Genomic DNA, 21,582 nt, shown 5'->3' on the forward strand with positions numbered 1-21,582 from the left:
TACATGGGAGCCTTTAGAATGAAGAGCCAAAGATTCAGGGGAAATTGTCCATTTTTATGTTTAGGTTGAACAAAGTATGGACAGCCCTGTACAAATATGATTGGACAAAAAGGTTAATAATCTAACTGAATGGGGAAACCCAGTGAGGCCTGTCTGTCTAGTTTTTTCCTGGCCTCTCTGAGCATGTATTCCTTCCTTCTGGGTATGGGACAGGACCATCTTTAGAATGGGGGTCTTATGACCCACAATCAAACAAGATAGGTTAGATAATTTTTCTACAGCCAGTTTTTACAGAAAAAGGCAGAGGGAAAGTTAAAGCAATATTTTTTAGTTCTATGACTAGTTTTGAGGAAAAGGGGGTCTTGTTTCTATGACCTGCCTTGGGGTAGAGGATTCTGGTTTCTATGGGCCCGTCTCAGGGCAGAGTGGGACTGAGAGATAGGAGAGAAGGAGGAGGTCAGAGAAAAACTTTTGCTTTGGAGGCTGCTTCTGAGGCTTTCATTTTGGGTATTCTTTGCTGAGCCCCAACACCATGAAGTCAAACCCTACCACTGAATTTTATCAGAAAGGGCAGTGCACAGACAGAGATGGGTAGGCAGCAGGAGTTGGACCTTTTAGGACCTCTTCAAAGGACTGGTTTAAAATGGTTTAGATTTTTTAGATAACCATAAACTATATTAAAATGGAAATGGAGTTAGTCAATACTACGGATACCCTTGAGTGGAGAAACCAGCGTAGGCAGCATGACAGCTTCTACAAGTAGCCAAAAATATTTAGCAAAAGATATTGGCCTTGTCCCTCTGATAGATGTTTTCCAAGTACAATTAAATATGAGCATAACAAGCACTTTTTCAATTGTGTCTCTGATTCTAAGCCCTTGTAAATACATCATTACAGAAACTTAATGGTTGTTTGCTCTGATGCTGTCGGGGCCAAACTGGGAAGGAGAGCAGAGCCCTTGGAGCTTGACTGCCCAAATGGGGACCCCCTGAGGGAAGACCTATGAGGAAATGGGGGGATGGCTGGGGTGGGTATTCCCAGGGGCCAGCTTGGTCTGATTCAGGGTTCTCAGTTCAAGGGATGCAATGGCAGGAGACAACAAGTGTACCAATGCCCGGAAAGCAGAGGAGGTTGAGAGCTGGCCGGGAAACCGAGTGTGAGAGTATGAAGGACAGTGCAGAGGAGAGACAGAGGAATAAAAATGACAAAAGAAACATAACATGAGTTCTGAAACAGATTCTGTGGATGCGACCATCCACCCCGTCTCCACATCGCTCTCATGCACAGCCTCCTTAGCTCCGCTTGGTCAGGAGATGTGTTCTCCAGCATCAGGCCTCAGCTGGTGGTGCAGAGCCAGCCTCAGTACCGGAGGGCCAACGTCGTGATCAGTTGTTCAGGCCCTGCTCTGATAGGCCCTAAAATACTTAGTAACATCGAATCTAAGAGCAAACATGATGCAACCGTCACACTAGGCTCTCATTTTTTCTACCCAGAGTTTCACCTTCACACTAACAACTGTCAAACAGGCACAGCTACTGAGCCATTCTGGAGAGCTTCATTAGAGGGGACAGGGCTTCACACATTGACTGAGGCTCCCAAAGTATACACAGTCTCACCCACCTGCTCACATGAAGCTCACCTAGCACCAGCCCTGATTCCCCTTTATAATCAAAATGGCACTTCCCAGAAGCCTCCTGGATAAAAAAAAAAAACAGCTCAAAAAATCCACTAGTTACCCTAGAAGAACCCTTTTCTAGCAAACCCCTAGCAACTGTCCCTGGTGGGATTTCATGTCCTTCCCCCACCCCGCCCCTCAGTTCAATTGAGAAAGCTGCCTTCTCTTAACCCTGATTCAGCAATTCAGTTTCCTGGACATTAATTGAGCACCTACTATACACAAAACTGTAAGATAAATGTCTGGAAGGTAGAAAGATGAGCCTGAGATGAAGAGATACTTGTGGCAGATCATCTTTTCCTCATCAATGTATCCCATTCCACATGGTCTCCTCACAATGTGAATTTTTTAGAGGTGGGACATACATTCTCTGTCCTTCATTCTGGGTACTGTGGACACTGCAGAAATGATGATACTATACAACATCCAAGTGTAAGATATAAAAGACAGTACAGCTTCTGCCCAGTTCTTTTGGGATGCTCGGTACCCAGCCACCATGCTGTTCCATGCAGTTCCATGGGAAGACCAAGTTCCATGGAAAGTGTTCCAGCCACAGTCTGGCCCAAGGTCCAAGCTGAGAGCCAGCATCAAACATTGCACATGTGAGCAAATGAAACCCCATATGATTCCAGCCTCCAACTGCTGAGCCACCCCAACTGATCTTTAGTGGAGCAAAGACAAGGTGTTCTTGCTAAGCCCTCCCCAAATTGCAGATGTGTAGACAAAATGAACATCATTGTTGGTTTAGCCCACTAAGTCCTGGAATTATTTGTTACTTAACAATAGGTAACCAGAACAGTATATATAGCATGACTTCCAAGAACTTACAATCAATTCAGAGAAATAAGCATGTTCACAGATGATTATAATATAAGGTATAACACAAGTACCTAAACCACTTTGGTACCTGACTCACTGGCCGTGAAACCTTGCCCACAGCCAGCACTCATGGTCCCCACGATAGTTTGTGCTGTGCACTGACGACGGATCCATTTTGCTCTTGTGTGATGAGGAAAGCTTGAAAGCACTCAAAGCTTGTTGGACTTTACTGGCAGCTTGTAATGTCAATCAGAATAGGTAACATATACATATATGTTTTCATTACGTTATGTTTAAATGTTCACACTTCTATTTTGATAAATGAAAAACTAGAAAAGTCATATCACGGCTGTTGGCTAAAGTCGCTGTGCGCATTCATCTGTGGCTATCGACTATGGTCGACACTGGTACCGAAGTGGTTAAGAGGCCCACAAACAAAAAAGAATGTGTATGCATGTGTGTGTATCCTAATTTAGGCACAGAAAATTCCTAAATACAATGGAAAATTAATAATAGTTACCTCTGTGAAGTAGCCCTAGGGTGTTAGGGAAGGATGACTTCTTGGTTGTCTATCTCCTTATATGTTTTAATCTTTACTTTATACATGTACTGACTTCTATAATTTCAAAATGTTTAAATTTTTTAAATAATAGTAAAAAAAAAAAAAGAAGAAGAAGAAGGAAAGGGCTAAACAAATGCTACAGGTAGCACAGGAAGGCTATATCTCAGGTATCCTTTTAGGACAGTATGCAACCAAGCTGCTGGTTGCTTTCTTTCTTATGCCTCAGTTTTCACATCTACATAAAAACAGTCCCAACCTCATAGGGTTTGGGTGATTACATTACAATGGTATAGAACTACCTGACACAACCGTAAGCACTCAATAAATATTAGTAAAAATATCTAAGAAATCTGAGCAATGGCATGGTATGTGGACATAGGATCCTAAGTGACAAAATTAGACCATTACTTTAGGGAGAAAGATATTCTCACTCCACCCTATAGCAAAGGATTGAAAGGAATCAGCACTTTAAGTGCAATTTCAAGGGAGGGTATGTGACAGCTTTGATAACAGTGTGATAACTTCTGCAAATGCCACATTGACTTATATTTTCCAAAATGCTAAAAGACCACTTAACCTAAAACCTTCCATCCCACTTCCCCATTCTACTTCCCCTTCTTCAAGGTTTTCATTGGGTGTGACAGCTGTCTGCGTATTACGAATGACAGACATCCATGGGCGGCCGAGGAGATCATGTTTACAATAGTTTCATATCTAATGTTTAGCTTCTGCATGTATTTTAAGAAACTGAGCATTGTCTCAATTATATCAAAGGTGCATTCATTGATCTTTCATTTGCTTTCATATGCAGTTTTTCCATTCTTGTATATAGGGTGGCACAGGTCACTCACAAGATTGACTGGGGTGATTTATCTTCTCCCCTAAAGGGCCCCATGTTCTAAAAAGTTTGCAAAAACATAATCTAGTTCCAGAGGTATAAAGAGTTGGAGTAGTCTTATGGAAATGGAGAAGGTGGAATTGCCCAAAGGTGACATGATATGAGAGCATAACCATAGTATTTTCATAATTGACAATGAGTTATCTTAAGTTTTGTAGATTTCAGGGTAATGGCATCATCATTTGGCTTGCAAAGTCAAATGAGTAATGAATAGTTCCTCTTTGACTCAGGGACTTCTGTTGTAGTTTCCTGTTTGGTTTAACTTACCCAAGTATCTTAGAAACAGATGAAACATTATTTCAGCTCCTTAAGTATGTCTGGGCTTGATTTTGTGTGTGGGAACCAGGTGTTTCGCCTCATGCAAATTTCTAGCATTTCAGGAAAAATTTTATACCTGTTTTCCTGTCTTTAACTTGGAGATGATATGAGGTACTCAAAATACAAGAGAACACTTTATCCTAACAATGATTTTTTTTAAAAAAGTGAAAAGGGAAATTATGCTAAGTGTGGTCAAAAGACATCTTGTTGAATATTATTAATTTAGCCACTTTAAATTCCTCTTGGTATAAACTGGGATGAGATTAAATAAACCAAGATTGACTAAATAACAAAATCTCTCTGATTCTATCACTGTGCAGTGAATATTATTACAACAAATGTACATGTGAATTGTAATGAACATGAAGAATGAGTTGCACAAATTGCACACTCAAAATTCTCTGATATGTTGGATTGAATTACATAGGGACATGAAGAGTCCCTAATTAGTTAGCCCTAATATGAAGTTTTTGAAAAGGGAAAAATTACCCACAAGTATTTTGTGACAACACTTAGCTGGGACTTTTGAAAGCTGGTTCAAATCGCCAACGAAAGCAAACTTATACACAGAATTTATATGATCCAGCACTGTCAACTTATCTTGACAAAACATAGTCAGCCCCACATCTTTCAGATAATTTCCCCTTCATTTTGGAAAAGGAAACTGTCTTCAGAAAACAATGAGCCAAGGACTCTCTTGGATACCTTCCAGGTATCCTTTTATCACAAGTCGTTAGCACAAGGACTGCTTCAACCAGAAGGCTACTGTGGTTCACATTATTTCAAGACAAGACAGACAGCTCCACTAAGCCAGAGGTTGTGGCTAAACACACCTTCAATACTTAGCCTCCAAGGCCCTATCTCTTTCTCTGCCACTTAAAGTGCTTTTAATGCTCTGACCAGGAACAACAGGACATCTGCTCTAACTTCATCCTGTCTAGGTAAGGTTCTACATTTTCAGTCGAGTGCAGTGGTTCACGCCTGTAATCCTAGAACTCTGGGAAGCCGAAGCGCGAGGATCGCTCAAGGTCAGGAGTTCGAAAGCAGCCTGAGCAAGTGTAAGAACCTGTCTCTACTAAAAATAGAAAAAAATTAGTTGGCCAACTAAAAATATATAGAAAAAATTAGCCGGGCATGGTGGCGCATGCCTGTAGTCCCAGCTACTCGGGAGGCTGAGGCAGAAGGATTGCTTAAGCCCAGGAGTTTGAGGTTGCTGTGAACTAGGCTGACGCCACGGCACTCTAGCCCAGGCAACAGAGAGACTCTGTCTCAGGAAAAAAAAAAAAAGGTTCTACACTTTATTACCCATTAGCCAAAGCACACACACCACCAAAAAGCCTCTTACCTAATGTAGAGAGTAAACATTTGAAGTTGTTTCTTATGTGTTATTTCTTACTCATCTGTATGGGGCATGTCTGCTTTTCAATTTCATGTAGTGTCTAGAGCCTAAAATACAATGGAGAACTTGAGAGGTCCTCTCTAACTTACCTTCAATAATGCTATCTGCCCACACAATGTAAGTTATTAGAACATGAAAACCCTACTTACTCAGGATCTAAACAATTGAAACACTAGAATAAGCAATTCTAATTTTGCAGCAAAGAGAAAAACAATAAAAATTTTTCTTCTAATCATAGAACTTCTAGAGTATGCCCAAGGATCAGTGTATTTGCAGGGTTATATAGGGATTGCTGCTGTTAATTTTGATCTGATAATACAAGCACTTTTCTCCCTGTCTCTGAGAGAGGTGGTTTCAACTACAGGACTTCAGATCATGTCTTGCCAAGAATTAATAGCCCTAAGCCCATAACAACCAACACCTGGCAGGCAGTACAAATAAAAATAAAACAAAAGAGAAAACCAGTACCTAGTGACTCTTCTGCCCCGGGATGCCTGAGCAATGTCATGGCTTGTGGTCAGGCCTCCTTGCCGCTTATTGATTCTGGAGTCTGCCACACTATGTTTCCCCTCCAATGGGGCCTGCTTGCCCTCAAGGACACCCTTCTCTTGCCTTGAAACCTGTGATAACCGTCAAAGCCACCAGGCCCATTTGGCTGTTACAGTCATGTTGCTGGCAACGGTTTCCACACCAGGAAGCACAGTTGGCACTGGCTGTCGGAACCAAGGGGACTGTAAACAGTGCACAATGGCAATTTGGTTTAAAGATAGCATACTAATTTTTAAATGTTTTCCATATGCTGAGTATACTATTCAATGAACCAAAGTTTCTTAAATTCTTTGAGCCTCAGTAATTTCAACCACAAAATGAAGATCATAATATTTATTTTTGCAGGGCTGTTCTGAAGATATGAAAAAATGCCTAGGACAGGGCCTAGCATGTAGTCACTCAAAAAAAAAAAAAAAGCCTTAGTAGCAGTAGTCATAGTAGTTTTAGCACAAGCAACAGCAGCAGTAGCATTAATATGGATATTTGTAATGCGATTAGAACAATGATGAGAAGAGGGAAACTAGCTGAGATGGGGACATTACAGATTGGCCAAGCTAAAGAACAACCGCTGCAGCATTAGGATGCTAAAGTTCAAGAGATTTGAGTTAGTGAAGTCTGTTTCCAAGCAGAGCAGAGATGAACCCACAGAAGGCATCCTGGAGAAATGACAGCGTCACTTCAGCCTTGTCCACACAGATGCTCTCTGATGAGGCTGTTCACAAGCTGAGTCTGTTCTACTGGCCTCAAACCAACCTCCAGAAAAGTTAAACTTGAGGTCTGACCCCAAAAGAATCCTTAAATCCAGTGAGCCACATTCAAGATTTTTGTTCATGAAAAGAAATCACTGTTTATATTTTTTCTTTTCTTTCTTTCTCTTCTTTTTTTTCCCAAGACTGGGTGTCGCTCTGTCACCCAGGCCAGAGTACATCCTCCTAGCTCACAGCAACCTCAAACTCCTGGGCTCAAGTGATTCTCCTGTCTCAGCCTCCCGAGTAACTAGGCTACAAGTACGTGCCACCACACCCAGCTAATCTTTCTGTTTTTTTGTAGAGATGGGGTCTGGCTCTTGCTTAAGCTGGCTTTGAACTCCTGGCCTCAAGCAATCCTCCTGCCTCAGCTTCCTAAAGTGCGAGGAATACAGGCAAGCCACTGCACCTGACCTATATATTTTTCTTTTTAACATGTATTAAATAACACTGAGAAAAAAAAAACACCCAAATTTAAATGATGCCATTATTACCAAGAGAAGACAGAGAATAAAGACTAAAGATTTGTATTTCTCCTGGCCAAGCTTGGTTTGCATGATTTACTGCTCTGTCCTCCTAGCGTTAAGCCTTTCTCCTGCAGGTTCAAGATTACTTCTCTAGGAAACTTTCCCTGACCTCCTCCTCCAGAGGCCAATCTGAGTGACCTTCTTGTGTACTATGTAGTGCCACAGCATAGGGGATTTCCTTACCACCCCATATTGTAATGAGCCCTCTTGTCTCTATTTCCACTAGACTGTAAGCTCTCAGAGGGTAGAGTCTCTTCCTTCTTTGTCACTCCATGTCTCTAGCACCTAGAAGAGTGCCTGTCAATGGTTGGTGCTCTCTCTGTATTCCCTAAATGGATGGATGAATGTCAGAGCTAGTGGCAGTGGCAGCAGAGTTTACATCGGAGTTTAATGGCAACAAGGATTCTAAGAGGGAACAGAGAGGGCTGACGTGACATGCAGTAAAATCCTAGGCTGATACGGCTCCATGCCTCTGAAAAGATTCCAGAGGCATTTGCGCCTTCCTGTGGACATTCTACTTTCATATTAGCATTTTACCATTCTGACTGTGACTTTTATACTGACAAAGCAGCCACCAAAAGCATACTTATACCACCATTAGGTATGTACTCATGAAGATGAACTGGCCCAGGTGACAAGATGTTCCTGTAAATAGGCATAACACCATTTGCATTTGAAAATTTGGCACTTGGGGTAAAGTATTTGGTGGCAGCCAACACTGCCTTTGGAGACAAAGTGGAGGTGGAAGAAGAAAGAAGGTGAGAGTGGAGGAGTGTGAATTTGTATGTGTCATCTCCTTGGCTCAACAAAACAAAGCAGCAAAAGAATGCATATGTCATGATGATTAATGTCCTGGGTTTCAGTCACTGCCATCTCATAGCCTGGGCTGTTGGAGAACCTAATGTAATCCTACTGAGATAGGTTAGAAAGAAATTCTCCCCTCTTGATAAAAACAATTCAGTGATAATGAAAGATACAGTTTTAAATGTATTTTGTTTCTGTAAAAGTTTATTAGGCATAAATAGTTATGTTTATGTTTTAACCAAAATATATTGATACCTCCTGAAAAGTAAGACAACAACATTTTTTTTCTGCCAGGTCTACATAAGTGGTAACTCCCTTTTGGAATATGGAATTAGGTAGTGGTAGGCAAGCTAGTGCAAGGGATGACAGGATTGAGAACCCAGGGAAATTGGGGAGAAAGGTAGAAACTCAAAAAAGGAACTTGAATGTGTGGACCAAGGATCCATTATGCTGAGAACAAGTATGTAAAGGCCTGACTTGGGAGGGTTTGCTTAGAACCAAGAAGCCCAGGTGAGAATTAAAAATGATGGACATAAATCCTCCTAGCCATGAAGCAGATTCTACCTACAGGCAAATACATCCACTTTCCTGGAGGACAAAGTATTTGAAGAAAATAATTAGACCTCCAAACACTTCTAAGCCATTTTGGAAATTCCAATTGAAATGAGGGTAAGGAGAGTTGGAAACTTCCATATAGTTAAATTATAGAAAATTAAAACAAGAACTAATAGACAAATTACATCTACATTTACTACCCTCTCCCACAAAATTTACAATATAGCATGAATTGGAAAGGTCATGGACTTAAAGTGTTAGAGACTGAATTCCAAAACTCATTCTTTTGAAAACATCTTAACCAAAATGTTTTAGAAATAAATTTGAAAAGCTATATGATGTCTATAAAAATGTAAATTTGGACAGAGAACTGTTTTTTTAAAGAAAAACACAGGCTTTTGTCAAGATATTTCAAGAGAGAGAAGCACAGGTTTTTCCTTGCAGTTGTTCTACATACTCCAGTGCTTTCAAGGAACTCGCCAAGAACATTAATTGTTAGAATATTTTTATTTGCTCTACCCTCCATCCCAACTCTGCTATCGCTTCAGATTTGAGATCACATCCATGTGCTTCTCACCATTTCCAATGATCTGCTCATTTTCCTTTTTTCTTTGCTTAATAGGCTTGACTTCACTTTATTTTTCTTGCATAAAAATGCTATGTTGTAGCCAACAGCTGGAGCCTGGGTCCTCTGCACAAAGACTCTGATGTGGGTCTTAACAAGATGGTCAGTGAATTCCTGGTAGGGAAACTTGATAAATACTGTCTCTTTCCAGAAGTCAGGAGTCAGATAGTTACAGGGCTCGGAGACGGCATCAAAAGTAGCCTTGGGGAAGTGGCACGGGGTGGCAGTGCAGCCGCTGGCTGAGGTGTGGCAGTCATGGATACCAGCCATCAGCAGGTGCTTCTCGGGCACAGGGGCTAAGATGATGTCAGTCCCTGTAGGGGCAGGGATGAGACGTACCAGCACAGAGCCGCAGCATCCTGTCACCTTGCAAGGAATGATGTGGGGCTTGCCCATCTTGTTCGCCCAGTAGCCTTTCTGCATGGGGACAGTGGAGAGGTTGGCCAGGTTGGTGGCCCCTCGGATGGCGGTGGCTACCTCTCTGGAGCACTTAACACCCAGACAGACGTGGCCATATTAGGCCCTGATGGCCCAGCACGGTTCTGCTTTTGCACTGGCATAATCTTCAAAGCCTCATCCTTGAGAGAGGCCCCCAGGAAGAAGTCAGTGATCTCAGACTCTTTGATGGGCAAGGAGAAGAGAGAGATCTCCTCTAGGGATTTGATCTTCATGTCCTTGACCAGGTGGCTGCTTGGGGACCACCTGGTCACCAAGGAGCATCCATTCCTTGTCCTCACCCTTGCCCGGGCTGGCCCCAACCATGGCTGTGACCTCAAATGCCACTGCTGAAACCCCCTGGAAACTGAGGCCGCCTCTCATTCCAGGGCCCCTGGGGCATACAGGCCGCTGCACCAGCGCCACATGCCAGTTGGTCTTTTCTTGGAGAAAAAGGTGTCCATATGTCATTGTCTCTGTATTCTCCACTGATTCTTTCCTTTTCTTATCTAAAGATAGTTTTTTTTTTTCTCCATTAACTCTGTTTGCTGTAGACAATTTGTAAAATATAGAAGATCCCACCATCATCAAAAGCCATTATGGACATTTGTCATAACCCCTTTAGTCCTTTCTTATTAATATTAATTTTAACTAGATGAGACAATTATGCACAATTATGTATCCTATTTTGTTACACTTAACACACTATCTTAAAACATTATTTTGCTATGCTTAAACATCATCATTATCCACTGTCATTTCCTTTTGCCATTAAGAACTACTCACAACATGATTTTAATTGTGGTGTGATAGCCCATCTCAGCTATTCTGTAATTTCCCAAGTATTACCAACGAATCTAATTTTATTAAATATTAAGTTATTTTTAACATTTCACTGTTAGAAATAATGGTGTGATAAAATTTGAACATAAATCTTTGCCCAATAACTATTTTCATAGGATAAATCCTTATATGAAAAAATATTGATTTGAAGATATAGCTGTTTTAAGGACTCTTCTTGATGGATATTGCTAAATTTTTGACAGAAAGATTGTACATAAAATCACCCATCTTTCAGAACTCTTGACAACCTTGATTATTACCAGATAAAAATATTTGCTAAAATGTGTTCTGTAGAAAATGCTACCTAAGTTTTGCTTTAATTTGAATTCTGCCTTTCTTGTATTCCCAAAGAAGGTATTTTTCATATTTTGTTCATATTTTTAAAATTATTTCTGCTTCCTCCTTTGTGATTTTCTTGCAGGTATGTATGAAAATCACAATTTCTTACACGTGCTATTTGTCTTTTTGTTTATGACATGCAAAAATTTTTCTTTTTATCATCAGTCTTTTCCTCACTGACAGATGTGATTTCCTCAATTGCTTTCAAATTTAGAAAATACCTTTCCACCCTAGATCAGATAAATAGTCATCTATATTTCTTCCAAGTTTTTGGTTTAACTAGTTATATTTAATTGCTATCCATTTGGAATAAAACAGGTAATTATTTTTGGAGGAGGACTAAACTAAATTTGTTAATTCAAATAACCTATTTCCCCAAATAGCATTATAAAAATACCAGTCCCTGTCTTACTGATTTATGAGTGAGACAGGCGGCAGGTATTAAACTTTCTTATGTTCCGGTTTCTATTTCCAACTCATTTATTTTTATTACATTAAAACAATAAAACCAGTGCAATGTTGTTTTTAGTATTGTGGCTTTTTACAAGCCAGTAGAGTGATTAAGAATTCTACTGTGAAGCCAGGATGCTTGTACTCACATCTCAGCTCTACCTCTTACTAGCTATCTAACAGTGGGCTAGTTATGGCCTATCTGTGACTCAGTTTCCTTCTCTGTAAAATGGGCATCCCAATATTACTTCCCTCCTGAGGTTGTTATGAAGATTAAATTGGTTGTGTAAAACCTCTTATTTTTATAGAGGAAATTCTAAAAGACAAAGGCACAAAACGGGTGTCTGTAGCTAAAGAATAACATAATTGGCAAATACTAGTTTGGGTGAAGTGGCTAAATATCTCAGAATTATACCATGTCCAACTTGCCACTTCAATTTTATCTTTCTTGGTTTCTCATAACCTGGTTTAAAGGCCAACTGAAGTTGTGAACACAGAAAAGAGTGTTCTGAGAAAACAGAATCCCGACTTTCAGGGACTGCTGTTTTTCTAGTTAATAGTCACTGTAGAGTTACGTCATTCTGAGCAATAACTGTGATGCATAGCTCTGTGCAGCACTGGAAGTAGATTCACCATCAAGGATAAGGCTTTCAGGAAGGGGTGGCCTCTTCTTACCCATGTGTGCTGCTCCCTAGTGATCTCAGGATCAGTATCTATGAGCATAAAATACAGAGAGAAGGTAGTAGACTGAGCTGTGTTTTTGATTTGCTAGATATTCTCTGTCCAAAGAATGAAACCATATAACAAAATATGAATTTGTTCTGTACAAAAGTGGAGAAATCTGTTATTTATTTAGAGGGTAGATTTCTCTCTGCTGTGGTTACCTGTGATTCTTTAGAATAATATTTTCAATATAATAATATTTTATTTTTAGAGCAGTTGTAGGCTCACAGTAAAATTGAGTGCAAAGTGCAGAGAGTTCTCATATGCTTCCGGCCCCACATTGCACAGCCTCCCTCAATGTTCACTACCAGAGTGAGACATTTGGTACAATTGGTGAACCCACAATGACACATCAACATTACCCAAAACCCACAGTTTACATCAGAATTCACTCTTGGTGTGGTATATTCTGGGGGTTTTGACAAATGTATAATGACATGGAGCCAACATTATAGTATCATACAGGGTAGTTTTGTTGCCCTAAAAATCTCCGGTGCTCCACGTGTTCATCTCCTCCTCCCCCTTAACCACTGGTCTTTTTACTGTCTCCATAGTTTTGCCTTTATCAGAGTGTCATATAGTTGGGATTTATAGTATGTAGTCTCTTCAGATTGATTTCTTTCACTTAATAATATGCATTTAAGATTCATTTATTTGGCCTTTATCAATAAGTCTCCAAACAATAAATGCTGGCGTGGTTGCGAAGAGAGAGGAACACTCCTACACTGCTGGTGGGACTGCAAACTAGTTCAACCTCTGTGGAAAGCAATATGGAGATACCTTAAAGCAATACAAGTGAATCTACCATTTGATCCAGCAATCCCATTGCTGGGCATCTACCCAAAAGATCCAATGACACTCTACAAAAAAGACACCTGCACTCGAATGTTTATAGCAGCACAATTCATAATTGCAAGGCTGTGGAAACAGCCCAAGTGCCCATCAATCCAAGAATGGATTAATAAAATGTGGTATATGTATACCATGGAGTACTATTCAGCTCTAAGAAACAATGGTGATATAGCACATCTTATATTTTCCTGGTTAGAGTTGGAACCCATACTATTAACTGAAATTTCCCAAGAATGGAAAAACAAGCACCACATATACTCACTAGCAAATTGGTATTAACTGAACAGCACTTAAGTGGACACATAGGTACTACAGTAATAGGGTATTGGGCAGGTGGGAGGGGGGAGGGGGGCGGGTATATACATACATAATGAGTGAGATGTGCACCATCTGGGGGATGGTCATGCTGGAGACTCAGACTTGTGGGGGGAGGGGGGGAAATGGGCATTTATTGAAACCTTAAAATCTGTACCCCCATAATATGCCGAAATAAAAAAAAAGGCAAAAAAAAAGATTCATTTATGTCTTTTCATAGCTTGATAGATCATTTCTTTTTAGCACTGAATAATATTTTATTGTATGAATGTACCACAGTTTCTTTATCCATTCACCTATTGAAGGACAACTTAGTTGCTTCCAAATTTTAGTAATTATGAAAAAAGCTGTTATAAATATCCATGTGCAAGTTTTTGTGAAGACATGATTTCAACTTCTTCGGGAAAATACCCAGCACAGTGATTGCTGTATCTTATGGTAGGAGTATGTTTAGTTTCGAATAAAACTGCCAAACTCTCTTCCAAAGTGGCTATACCATTTTGCATTCCCACCAGCAATGAATGAGAGTTCCTATTGCTCTACATCCTTGCCAACACTTGTTGTTGTCAGTGTTTTGGATCTTGGCCATTCTAATAGGTGTGTTTTGATATCTCATTGTTTTAATTTGCATTTCCCTGATGACATCTGATGTGGAGCATTTTTTGATATTTGCCATCTTTCAATCTACTTTAGTGAGAAATCTGTTCATATATTTTGCACATTATTAATTGAGTTGTTTTTGTGCTTGTTGACTTTTACATGTTCTTTCTATATTTTAAATAACAGTACTATATCAGATGTATCTTTTGCAAATACTTTCTCCCAGTCTATGACTTGCTTTCTCAGTTTCTTGACAGTGTCTCTCATAGTTCAGTGTTCAATCTGATATCTATTTTTGCCCTTTAAAGTGCACAAATCTAATAGGCTATTGAGTGCAAGTTTTCCTGTTACTCTAGAATTGGCCATTAGGTCCTCATTATGGGGATAAAAAGCTAGAGAACTGATAACAACTGGAGCCATCCACCTTCTTCAAGTCTTACCAAGAGACAGACAGGCAAATGACTCTGTCACTTTCAACTGCCACCCCAAACTACACCCTCTTCCTCTCCAGTCAAGTCTGAAAGGAGAACTGGGGTGAGGAAAGAGAAGCAGGAAATCATCAAAGGTATAATCATCAAAGGCTTGATAGGGGTGGGAAGGGAGTAACGCTGCAGTTTTCCATCCACTCTCCCAAGGACATTCCTCTCTTCACTGAGCCAAGTGCAGGGGCTGCCAAAAGAACCAATTGCCTATGGGAGGGGAAAGCCAGCATTTCATTTCTAGCTTTGACATCTACACCTGCAGTGGCCTTGCTAATCCACTCCCTGTACCTATTTAAACTAAGGGCAGGGGGAAACAATACATGAAAAAGAATAAAAGCACAACCTTGGGGCAATCCACATGTGTATGTCCATGGGCCAAGTGAACCTGGGGAGAGTAGCTAGGTTCATGTTATCTTAACATATTCCAACCATGAGGTCTGGCCACTGAGCAAGTGGACCCCAGCAGCAGGAGGCTGAGGGTTGCTTACATGAATGAGATCTTACTAGAGCTGGATCTGCCATATCAATGACTGTGCACTGGGAGCCCACAAAGGCCTTCAGAAAACTCCCACATAGAGGGCCATAGGCTGACAGTCCCCATTCACCAGAGAAGCAGTCAAAAACGTACAGAGGACAGAATACAACTACACTATTAAATGTTAGGAACTTGGCCTTTTTTTCTCCTCCAAATCATTCCAAAACATGGAAACGAAAAGAGGGAGAGGAAGATTGTATCCCAGAGGCTGACCACACCCCTGTCTTCCATTCCCAAAACCTTTTATCTGACCTTAATTGTGGAGGGGATAACTTTAAATAGGATTGAGATTGAAGATATAATAGTGAAAATTGTTGTGTTTTTGTTTTAAAAAATAAATAAACAAATAAAACTGACCAAAAGATAATGGCATCTGCTCAAGGAAAAGGGAAATTTGACAGACATTAAGTAATTGGAGAAAAAAGTTGTTACTTTCATGTGTATGCCCCAGGCAAGTTCAGACTACTCAGTAAACTCATTACTCAAAGTAAACAAAAAAATAAGATATTACCCTTAGGAAGAGAAATGCTCCACTAAAGTCATTACAAGTGAAAGGTAAAAGAGATTTACAAATTGAGGCAATCCCCATCAAGTTACCGAAGTCATACTTCACAGAGCTAGAATATATAATTCTATACATTGTGTGGAACCAGAAAAGAGCCCAAATAGCCAAAGCAATCTTAAGCGAAAAGAACAAATCTGTAGGCATCATGTTACCAGACTTCAAACTATACTACAAGGCTATAGTAATCAAAACCACATGGAATTGGTACAAAAATAGAGACTTAGACCAAGGAACAGAACAGAGAACTCAGATATAAAACCATCTACATACAACCAATTGATCTTTTGACAATGCAGAAAACAATATACACTTGGGGGGAAAGCCCCTATTCAATAAATGGTGCTGGGCAAACTGGATAGCCACAAGCAGAAGAATGAAATAGGAAACTTACCTCTCACTACTCACAAAAATTAATTCAAGGTGGTTAAAAGACTTAGATCTAAGGCATGAAAACATAAGAATTCTAGAGGAAAATGTAGGAAAAACTTTTCTATATATCAGCCTAGGCAAAGAATATATGAAAAAGACCCCAATAGCAATTCTGGCAACAACAAACATTAATAAATGGAATTTGATTAAACTAAAAAGCTTCTGCACAGCTAAGGAAACAATCAACAGAACAAACAGTCTATAGAATGGGAGAAAAGATTCACATGCTACCCATCCAATAAAGGACTAATAACCGTTTACAAAGAATTCAAACAAATCAACAAGAAAAAAGCAAACAACCTTATTAAAAAGTGGATAAAAGTCATGAACAGAAGCTTCTGAAAAGAAGAAATCACCTTCTGGAGGCTGAGGCTGGAGGATCACTTGAGCCCAGGAGTTTGAGACCAGTCTGGACAACATAGTGAAACCTCATCTTTAAAAAAATGAAAAAAAGAAAAAATTAGTAGGGCATGGTGGTGCACTCCTGTAGTTCCAGCTACTTGGGAGGCTGAGGCAGGAGGACAGCTTGAGCCCAGGAGTTTAAGGCTGCAGTGAGCTATAATGATGCCCCACCACACTTCAGTCTTAGCAACGGAACAAGACTCCATCTTCAAAAAAAAAAGAAGAAGAAGAAAAGAAAAGAAAAATCACCTTGGCCAAAGCCACGGGGTATTCAAACTCAGGTCTCTGTGATACAACCTCTTCATCTAAACTGCCCTCTCTCAGAGCCAGATTCCTGGTACATTCTGTACTCATAGGCTTCTAATAACATAAACAAGAGTGAGAAACCCCAGAAATTTTTCTCATAAGTAAAGTCCTCCAACACCTGCATCTTCTACAAAATAAAGGTTCCCAGAGGCAGACATCCCGCCACCTTAGACTTACTGAATCAGAATCACCAGAAGTAAAACTGAGGAACCAATACTTGAACACTCCCCAGTGGGGTTTACGTACTTAAAAGCTTCCCATCTCCTACTCTGTGTCTTTCTTATTAGACACCAAGAGTGTACTTAGCAAAGGCTTCCCAGAGACAATGCCCTGACCCCTGGTGGTCTAGCCCCAAAGTGTAGCTCAAACATGATGGGGATTTGAGGGAATTCTTCGTGATACATTCAGAGCTCACCCTGTGGCTGGCAACTTATTTGATTAAGTTTCAGTTGCCTCTGGCTGAGCTCTGAGGCCTATCTTACAGGAAGCATGCAAAAGCAACTAGTTTGCTGACCTTTTTTTGTGGCATCCACAAAAATAAATACCCTATACTATTGAAATGTTTATTTATTGTCTATTCTTTGCAGAGATACAGGATTCCTGTCCTTAGAAAGACTGGAGTAAGGCCGGGCGCGGTGGCTCACGCCTGTAATCCTAGCTCTTGGGAGGCCGAGGCGGGCGGATTGCTCAAGGTCAGGAGTTCAAAACCAGCCTGAGCAAGAGCAAGACCCCGTCTCTACTATAAATAGAAAGAAATTAATTGGCCAACTGATATATATATATAAAATTAGCCGGGCATGGTGGCGCATGCCTGTAGTCCCAGCTACTCGGGAGGCTGAGGCAGAAAGGATCGCTTGAGCCCAGGAGTTTGAGGTTGCTGTGAGCTAGGCTGACGCCACGGCACTCACTCTAGCCTGGACAACAAAGCGAGACTCTGTCTCAAAAAAAAAAAAAAGAAAGACTGGAGTGGATAGTAGATACAGATAAGAAAATAACCAATTCCCCCCCACACACACATATACACACACACACACACACACAATAAATTTCCATGAGCTTCCTTACCCTGTCTTCATATTTAGAATATCATGTTTGAGTTCTAGTGCTCAACCAGTTTTAACTTGGTTTCTCACCAGTTCCATTCTATCTTTTTTCTGAATAAGAACTTTCAACTTTCTAGACCAATCTCTCATCTTGCGTTTTCTTTTTGCAAGGAGCTCATGCTCCTGTATTTATTGGACTTTCTATTATCAAAAATTATCTAGATATCATAAACTCTACAACTGCCTTGACAGAAGACATCCCCATAACAAATCCACTGACCATATGAGCTAAGAAAAAAAGAGAAGAGACCTAGTATCAGCAGTGGAAGTCCAAAATACTTAGGAAACAAAACCCTTAAGAGCCAACCCAGCTTGCTGATTAAACACTTGAACAAAGAACTTCCAGCAATAATCCCCCAATATTTTATTTCTCTTAATATATAACACATCATTAAAATTTATTCACTTCCTCTCCTCCCCCAGATCAAAGAAAATAATGCGTAATGTGAATCAACTCACACATTTCAAAGTCAAACTTACCATAGGACTTTAGTTGCAAACCTCAATCAGTAATTCCTCCTGGTTTCCAAGCCAGAGCATACGAGGTTTTGTCTACTCTGCTCCAAATGAATGTCCAGCCCCCTGCAATGCAACAGGTCACTGACATACTGAAAAGGATATTCGGTCTCCCCTTAATTCATATGGCCCATCGTGTCTTTGCTGAAGCGAGCTCCCATGTATTTATTTCAGGACATAGACAAACTGTCTAGTGTCAAATACTCACAAACAGAGAGAGGAAAAATAAAAATTCAGTGATGCCTATGTGATTCTCAAGCCCTGTACAAATGGAAAATTCATTCTATAATGAATCAAGTAGAAAAAGAAACCATTTCTTATCTGGAGTCATTCCTAAATAAATGTTTTACACATAGCTTTTATGTGAACTCTAAGCTTTCAGGAGTTTCAAATGCTACTTACTATTAATATAATCTCACTACAAATTTCACCCCACTTGCTCTTATTTTCAGGGAAATAATGAATCCATTTTAGTTGGGAGGAAGTTTCCATCTATAATTTTTTAAAACAAAACCTAAGCCTTACTTTTGGTTAACTTCATGCTGTTCGACTAAAGCTGGACTTACCTGCGTTTTTTTTCTTTGAAGCAGAATAGACATAATTTACGAAGTCTATCTTTTTAACAAAATACCATGCTGGCTTTTTTCCACATGACATTCATTTCCAGTCCCTAGAAACAATTTGTAGGGAGAGCAAATTTGCCACATGTACAGCAACTAGCTTATAAATATGTATCGTGGAAAATTTTCCACACACACAGAAAACCTCATGGTGTGGTTCGGAAAACAAGTCACTCCCAAGCTGTGGAAAATAGGAGGTGTTCCTGCCTTCAAGGCAAGATCTGCCACTGATAATCATTCTAGCTATTCCGAACCTCTAACAGGCTCTCCTGCTATTACTTTGAGATATTTATTGTATGTGTCCATTAAAAGTTAATGTCTCATAACCTCAAAAAGAAAAAAAAAACAAAAAAACTCTTTTACTTGAATTTTTCCAGAAAAGGGCATACATTCTTATTAGAAATCATAGCTTTTGTTTTCCAAATCACATATTAACTATTTATTATGGAGTTCCTAAAATAAAGGCAATTGTTCAGATAGTAACAAATACATGGAAACTACTGCAGCCTTGGCCAACCACAGGTGAGATGGCACTCGTTTATTTGTTGTTATCAAATATTAAAAAACCCTATGGAGAAAGAAGTCATACTAGTTGAAAGTTTTACAGAAATCAGTATACAGAAATCTGGCTTGTCTTATGGGTTCCTTCTAATGGAACAATCATATTTTGCTGCCAGTTTGCTACAAGGTTTCGTATTATACCTCTAAGCCACATAAAACTGAGAAAGCAGCTGCTTTGCACATATACCTGATCGCCTGCATGACACCTCTATCTCCCCTTCAGGATCTAGCTCCATGTGTCCTCACGGTTGAGTCTGTCTGTCCCACCCACAGCGTCTTCCACAGCTGACCAAGCACCTGCATCCCTCTGTACATGATCTCTCTAGAAGTCATTATTATCGACACCCAAATTTCATTTCCCCAGAGTCTCCTCAGAGGCCTTAAAGAAATCTTTGCGCGTTCGCTGTGTCCCTACCTGTCGCGCTGGAGCTGACCAGAGAAAGGCGGTAGAGGCCACTGTGTGGCTGCCCCGGGGGAGATCCTGGCCCTGCCAGAGCTGGGAGAGGGCACAGTGCCGGCAGCTGGAGGAAGAGGAGGAGGAGGAGGAGGAATTCGTGTGAGCCACTGCAAACAATGCACGGTGCCAACAAAAACACCATTCTTTTTCCCAAGAAGTTCAAAGCGCTTTGTAAACATTAACTCCTGAGTCCAAGTAGTTATGGAGCAATTATTTCTTTACTATGCCCTTAAGATAACCACTCCAAGCAAAGTCACTAGAAAAGAGAGTCTGTTCCTTGTTTCATTATTTCACAGCTATCTATTGAGCACCTACTATGTGCTGGGCACCAGAGTGTTAGAGACAAAGACCCTCCACATCCCAATGACTTGTCCTACGCAGGGGCCTCGCCCCAGAAAATAGCCTAAGACGAAAATAGCACCCAGCCCTCCAGCTATAGTTCCGAGAAGAATGCATTCCATGACGTGCTTGCTCCAGGGCATGCTACCTGCAATTGTTCCCGACCCCCTGCCAGGTTGGGGTTGAGTGATCAATCACAAACAGCTTCAGTGCCATTAGAATGCTGATTGGGGCTAATTAGCCCACACCCAAGCCTCATCATCCCCCCCCCACTCTATTTTTCTGTTTCTACTTCCTTGTTTCTGTATATAAAACCTACTAAGAATCCAAGTAAAGTAGACCTTGACAACCATTTGCTTGGTCTCCTTCCTTTCTCTCGCCCATCTCTTTCAGGCACGGTCCCCCTCGCCCCCTGCGAGTAAGAGAAGGTCCCGCGGGCCGGGACACCAGAGGTAGAGAAGCTCCTATGGGGTTCTCACACTATTTCATACCTTTTTGCTCACCCAGTCGGGGCACTAAGCACCTGGCTACACTACTTATTACACTTATTTACACTTTATTTTTGCCCAAATTGTTTAATGGAATGTGCTTCATTCTTCAGGATGCCCATAAAGTGCTAAGTGCTGAGCAAACACAAAAAAGAAAAAAAATTTTAAGTTACCTATAAATCTCATTACAATTATAGGAACTGGGGGATATCAATTCAACGTGCTTTTTTTAAAGATGCCATAAACAAAGCTATAATGTGAGCAATCCTTGTCTCTTTCAATGTTGGTGGAATTGCTACAGGGAACAAGGAGCATTAAGATTGACAATATTATGCCAAGAAGTTTATATAAATAATCTGCATTCTTTAAATCATTACTCAGATGAGCAAGCATGTTTGGTGAAGCAGAGTCTTCATCCATGGGTCTTTTTATGATCTACTTTTTATTTTATTTGACAAAATGGCAGGTCAGATATAGAAAGTGATTGAAGCCATTTCTAAATCCTTCTCCTTAGGCAATGAACTTCAGATATTTTAGAGTATATGGCTATCTAAGAATAACTGGACAAAAGAGGCTGGTGGCTGCTTTTTAAAAATGCATGACTTTCTGATGAAGCAAAAGGACTCAAGCTGTTGTCTTTTAAAGATGCAGGCTGAGGATTCTAGTCTGTTTGGGGAGTCACTAATCCAACCCAGTTTAGACTGAATATTGCAAGCTATGGCAGTACTCAGAAACTTGCACATAT

At 40.4% G+C, this 21,582-nt stretch overlaps 1 protein-coding gene and 1 pseudogene across 1 annotated transcript in view; both read right to left on the reverse strand.

The window, feature by feature from the left end:
- Positions 1–19,042, reverse strand: part of CYTIP (cytohesin 1 interacting protein) — a 74,202-nt gene extending 55,160 nt beyond the window's left edge. The window contains exons 1-2 of the mRNA XM_076005554.1: positions 18,939–19,042; positions 18,337–18,438 (exon numbers count right to left, since the gene is read on the reverse strand). The gene's annotated coding sequence lies outside the window, so the exon portion shown is untranslated. The remainder of the gene's footprint in view (positions 1–18,336; positions 18,439–18,938) is intronic.
- Positions 7,545–13,016, reverse strand: LOC105860465 (small ribosomal subunit protein uS5 pseudogene; annotated as a pseudogene).
- Positions 19,043–21,582: the final 2,540 nt, after the last annotated feature.

The sequence above is a fragment of the Microcebus murinus genome, chromosome 8 (genome assembly GCF_040939455.1).
Source record: "Microcebus murinus isolate Inina chromosome 8, M.murinus_Inina_mat1.0, whole genome shotgun sequence".
Taxonomy (NCBI): domain Eukaryota; kingdom Metazoa; phylum Chordata; class Mammalia; order Primates; family Cheirogaleidae; genus Microcebus; species Microcebus murinus.